General features: G+C 45.7%; 1 pseudogene; it reads left to right on the forward strand.

Annotated features, from left to right (window-relative positions):
- The first annotated feature begins 3876 nt into the window (after nucleotides 1-3876).
- On the forward strand, nucleotides 3877-4999 carry LOC100969867 (mitochondrial inner membrane protease subunit 1-like; annotated as a pseudogene).
- Nucleotides 5000-6001: the final 1002 nt, after the last annotated feature.

Here is a 6001-nt window from a genome sequence, read left to right on the forward strand (position 1 = left end):
TTTTCCTGAGTTCTATGAGTCATTCTGCAAATTATCAAAACTGAAGGAAAGTCATGGAAACTCCCAAGTTTGTAACCAAGTCGGACAGAGGTGTGGGTAGCCTGGGGACCCCATGTATGGCTGGAGTCTGAAAGAAGGGTGGACTTGGTGAGGACCTTGCTCTTTAAATTGTGGGATCTACACACATTCCAGGTAGTCAGTGCCAGACTTGACTTAAATTGCAGGACAGTCAGCTGGTGTCACAGATTAGGTGTTGGAATGCACCACTACTCTTGTCCAGGATGCAGGCAAAAGAAATATATATGAAGATGTTGAAAAATGGAAGAATACAGGAAACAAGCATGAGAAGAAAAAGCAAAAATAATTTTTAAAAAGTTTTTTAAATGATAAAAAACATTTAATGAAAGAATGACCACTTTAAGTACACATCTACTCAATCTACAACTAGTTACCAGGGCCTTCTGGATGCCCAAACTTGCACTAGATACATAGGCAGGAAACACGGAAGAGGAAACTGTGAGACGCTGTCCCCATCCTCACAGGGCTTGGCTGGAGGAACTGGAACACATAGCCCTAAATCCCTTAAAGAAAAATGAAGGGCCAGGCTTGATGGCTCACACCGGTAATCCCAGCACTTTGGGAGGCCGAGGCAGACAGATCACTAGAGATTAGGAGTTTGAGAGCAGCCTGGACAACATGATGAAACTCCACCTCTATTAAAACTACAAAAAATTAGCTGGGCATGGTTGCAGATGCCTGCAATCCCAGCTACCCAGGAGGCTGAGACAGGAGAATTACTTAAGCCTGGGAGGCGGAGGTTGCAGTGAGCCGAGATCGCGCCACTGTACTCCAGCCTGGGCAACAAAGTGAGGCTCCATCTCAAAAAAAAAAAAAAAAAAAGAAAAGAAAAGAAAAATGAAGGGCCGTTTACCACACGTGCCAAGTGAGATGTATATGATGAGAAAGACCATAAAGAAAAAGGTGAGCTGCTCAAAGCCATACAAATGCAGAACGGGACCATTTCAGTTTTTCTCATCAATGTCTTCTCAGCACTCAGTAGACATTTAAATTCATTAAGAGCAAAGAGAATAAAATGTTCACAGTAATCAAGAAACATGCAGTCATGGGTCACTACTGGAAGTAGCTAGGGCACCAATTCTTTCTCAGAAAATTGGCAACAAATGGCCCTGAATAGGCAATAATTAAACCCGGCCTTTCTTATACAAACTGTATTTCAGGATTAAAAGAGCAGCCATAACTGACGAGGAAATTTTTTTTTTTTTTACGGAAGAATTCCATTTAATAAATGTTTAAAAGATGACAAATTAGAAACATCATCATTTTGTAACCGTAATAGGTTTCTTGCCCAATGCACACAGCAAGTCAATAGGCTGAGACACCAGGTTGCAGCAGACAAAGAGGTTTCATTGTAGGGCTGCCAAATGCAGAGATAGGAGGAAACCTCAAATCTGCCTCCCTGAAGAGTTGGGGGCTAGGGTTTTTAAGGGTTTGGGAGTGGGCCAAAGTGTGGAGATCGTTGATTGGTTGAAGAGTGCAGCATGAAGTCATGGGACAGGGAAAGGAAGAAACTGTGTTCTCATAGTACTGCCGACTCAGTGCCTCTGTTGGGGTCTTCAAACTGGTTGCCATCAGCTGTTCTGCTGGAACTCAGGATCAGAAGAACATCTTAAGCAATTCTTAAACAGAAGCCTTATGATTTTTTTTTTTTTTTTTTTTTTTTTTTGAGGCAGGGGTCTAGCTGTGTCACCCAGGCTGGAGTGCAGCAGTGTGATCTCGGCTCACTGCAAACTCCATCTCCCAGGCTCAACTGATCCTCCTACCTCAGCCTCCTGAGTTGCTGGGACTACAAGCACACACCACCACACCCACCTAATTTTTGTATTTTTTTGTAGAGACTGGGTTTCACCATGTTACTCAGGCTGGTCTTGAACTCCTGAGCTCAGGTGATCTGCCTGCATCAGCTTCCCAAAGTGCTAGGGTTACAGGTGTGAGCCACCGTGCCTGGCCAAAAGCCTTATGATTCTAATGTCAGAGATCCTATAGGAACAATGGGGATGTAAATGGTCAGTATCTAGTGCTCCTGCCATTCAGTTACAAGGAAGTGGACCAAAGTGCAGCATGATTAATGCTTAATTACAACAATATTTCTGTCCAGAATTCACGTTAACCCTATGAGGATGGCTTTAATTTTGCAACCTACAATAAAATAAATGATTTAGGCAGAGATTATCAATGAGTGAACCATTAGATGAAATGATGGGGAAGGCTATAATGGGGTGGGGGGATGTCACCTCCCAAATCCACAGGGTTTATTTTTATTTTTTTATTTTTAATTTTGAGACAGGGTCTCACTCTGTTACCCAGGCTGGAGTACAGTGGCACAATCACAGCTCAATGCAGCCTCAATCTCCCAGACTCAAATGATCCTCCCACCTCAGCCTCCTATGTAGCTGGGACCACAACTGCACACCACGACGCCTAGCTAATTTTTAAAATTTGTTTGTAGAGACGGGGTTTCACCATGTTGCCAGACTGGTCTCAAACTCCTGATCTCATGCAATCCTCTCACCTCAGCCTCCCAAAGTGCTGGTATTACAGGCATGAGCCACCATTCCTGGTACCAAATCCACAGTTTAATCTCAGTGTTAGCAGAAGGGACAGCCAAACATGGTGTGCCTCCAGGCATGAGACAGTACAGAGCACACAGCACAATCCATTATGTGTTCTTGCCAAATCAATTTTTTAAATTTGACACCAACACTGGCTACGAGAAACAAAACAATTGAGTTAGCAAATTCCAGAGAAAATGTATAGGCCAGACAGACTTCAAAGAAAGAGAACAAAATATGGAGAAACCAGGACAGAAATGTGGAAGGGTGTGCATTCTCCTAACCACAAAAGGGAAACGAGCCAAGAACCTAAGAAGAATCCAGTTAAGCAGAGTTCAAGGTCAAGACCCCAAACCTATAGTTCCACCCCGGTTACCCTAGCAACAAGATCCCCACTTACATCAAAGGAAGGAAGCAATGATTAGACGCAGGAACGCTCATGGTGAGTGGCCAATGGCCCAGGGGGCAGTTTAGGAAGAGTTTGAGTGACCGACCACGAACAAGGTCACCAGTGGGGAGAGGTTGTGGATAAAAGAAGCCTGCATGCTGGAGGGCTTCGGCTGCTCTGACCCGAGGCTCCTCCAGCTGAGCTTGGTCAGATTGCAGCAGGTAAGATGCTATCACTCCTCGGTTCCATTCACTGGCACCAGTGCCTGGGATAAACCTCAGACAGGGGAAAGGTGAGGAAGGAAGCTCTCCTTTGCCTGGTACTGCCCTATGTGAGTTGGGCTGGGTGCACTGGAGTGTTGTGTAGACCCGGAGGGAAGAATCTGGCAAGGAGAGAAGGATATGAGGATCCCAGCAACTCAGCCCAACCAGGAGGGTCCCATCCAAGCAACAGTGTCCCACATGCTCATCTTGGATGGAGTTCCTCAAAGAGGTGCCGTATCCAAGCTAGCGTCCCTTGGTTGTAGGGGGCCAGGCTGGGAGTTGCAGAGGGAAACTCGTCATGTTCCTGAGGGAATCAGGATGTGGGGCTCCAATTGGCAGGGCAGGGAGTTATTGGCAGGAAAAGGGGAAAAGCTCAGCTTGGGGGCAGGGGTAGTTACAAAATAAGATCCTTTGCCAAGGCTCAGCCAGGAGAAAAAGGCTCACAAAGGGCTTAACTGAAGCCCTGGCCAGAAGGGAAAAGATCCCAAAGTTGAAAGAGCAAGATAAAAAGGCCTTGGCATACCTGTGTCCTGGTTGAGGGTCTTCAGGGTTCTTTAGGGCCCAAGGCCGAAGGTGGCAGAGTCTACCTAGAACTATGCTTTGTGATGTTCTGGGGAAAGGCTTTCGACTTGTTGGCTATGCTATTCAGTATGGCTATATTGTGCTTTTGAATACATTGGTGGTGTTGTTATGTGTTCTGGACCACCAATGGAGCCTACCATTCAAAATTCAGATATTGTCTTTGCAGAAAATCTTGGTGTACATTTTTATGGTATTCAAAGAGGTGACATTGTGATTGCAAAAAGCCCAAGTGATCCAAAATCAAATATTTGTAAAAAAGTAATTGGAAGGAGACAAAATCCTCGCCACTAGTCCATCAGATTTCTTTAAAAGCCGTAGTTATGTGCCAGTGGGTCATGTTTGGTTAGAAGGTGATAATCTACAGAATTCTACAGATTCCAGGTACTATGGACCTATTCCATATCAACTAATAAGAGGACGAATCTTCTTTAAGATTTGGCCTCTGAGTGATTTTGAGTTTTTACGTGCCAGCTCTAATGGCCACAGATTTTCTGATGATTGGTAAGCATTTATTCTTTTGACTTGATTATTGTCTCCTATTCATTTATTACTCCCATTAAAACCATGTACTTACCAATAAACTATTTGCTATTCAGAAAAACAAAAAAAAGCACAGTGGCTCATGCCTGTAATCCCAGCACTTTGGGAGGCTTAGGCGGGTGGATCACCTGAGGCCAGGAGTTCAAGACCAGCCTGGGCAACATGGTGAAACCCCGTCTCTACTAAAAATACAAAAAAAAACTAGTCGGGCATAGTGGCATTCCTGTAATGCCAGCTACCTGGGAGGCTGAGGCACAAGAATTGCTTGAACCCGGGAGGCAGAGGTTGCAGTGAGCCAAGATGGCGCCACTGCACTCCAGCCTGGGGTTATAGAGTGAGACTCCGTTTGAAAGGAGGATTTGGCCAGGATGATGGCTAGGATAATGGAAGAATGGGGTGGCCAGCCGGTGACCACTATGAACTTGAAGCTCAATTCCTTCTGACAGCAGGAGAGAAAATGCCACTAAACCCATGGGAGGCAAAAAGGGGTACAGGAGAGCAGAGGAATAGCCCCCCAAAGATGTCCATATCCTAATTGAAAGCAATGGCAAAAACTGTAATTACTTTTGCACAAACCTACTAATCACATGAGTCCTTAGAAACAGAGACCCTTTCCCAGCTGAAGGTAGAGAGATTCACCGGAGAAGAGGCAGGAGACAAACCTGAGCTGCTGTCACTGGTTTGAAGATGAAAGGAGCCATGGATCAGGAAACATGGCACCCTCCAGAAGCTAAGAACAGCCCCAGCCAACATCTAGCATGGAGACAGGGCCCTCCGCCCTGCAACCACATGGAACAGAATTCTGCCCACAAGAGTGAGTCTGGAAGCGGATTCTCCCCAGAGCCTCCAGAAAGGAAGGCAGCCCAGCTGTCACGTTGATTCCAGCCTGGCGGGGCTCAGAGCAATCACCCACATTGCTTGGTTTATGACCCCTTCCTGGCATCACCCCAACCTCTCGATTTCCTCATCACATCTACTACTACTGACACTTATCTCTTGTCTCCCTCGTATAAGGACCCTTGGGATTACATCAAACCCACCAGCATAATCTCCCTCTGCAAAATTCTTAACTTAATCATATCTGCAGAGTCCTTTATGCCATATAAGGTAACATATTCACAGGTTCTGGGGATTAGGACATGGACATTTTGAGGAGGTAATTATTCAGTCTACCACACTGGGTGTATTAGTCTGTTCTCATGCTGCTAATAAAGACATATCTGAGATTGGGTAATTTATAAAGAAAAGCAGTTTAATTGACTTACAGTTCTGCGTAGTTGGGGAGGTCTCAGGAAACTTGCAACCATGGCAGAAGGCACCTCTTCACAGGGCGGCGGCAGGTGGGAGAATGAGCGCTGACCAGAGGAGGAAGACCCTTATAAAACCATCAGGTCAGGCCAGGTGCAGCAGCTCACGCCTGTAATCCTAGCACTTTGGAAGGCCAAGGCAGGCGGATCACAAGGTCAAGAGATCGAGACCATCCTGGCCAACATAGTGAAACCCTGTCTCTACTAAAAATACAAAAATTAGCTGGGCGTCGTGGCGTGCACCTGTAATCCCAGCTACTCAGGGGCTAAGGTAGGAGAATCACTTGAACT

The sequence above is a fragment of the Pan paniscus genome, chromosome 10 (assembly GCF_029289425.2).
Source record: "Pan paniscus chromosome 10, NHGRI_mPanPan1-v2.0_pri, whole genome shotgun sequence".
In the NCBI taxonomy this organism is placed as follows: domain Eukaryota; kingdom Metazoa; phylum Chordata; class Mammalia; order Primates; family Hominidae; genus Pan; species Pan paniscus.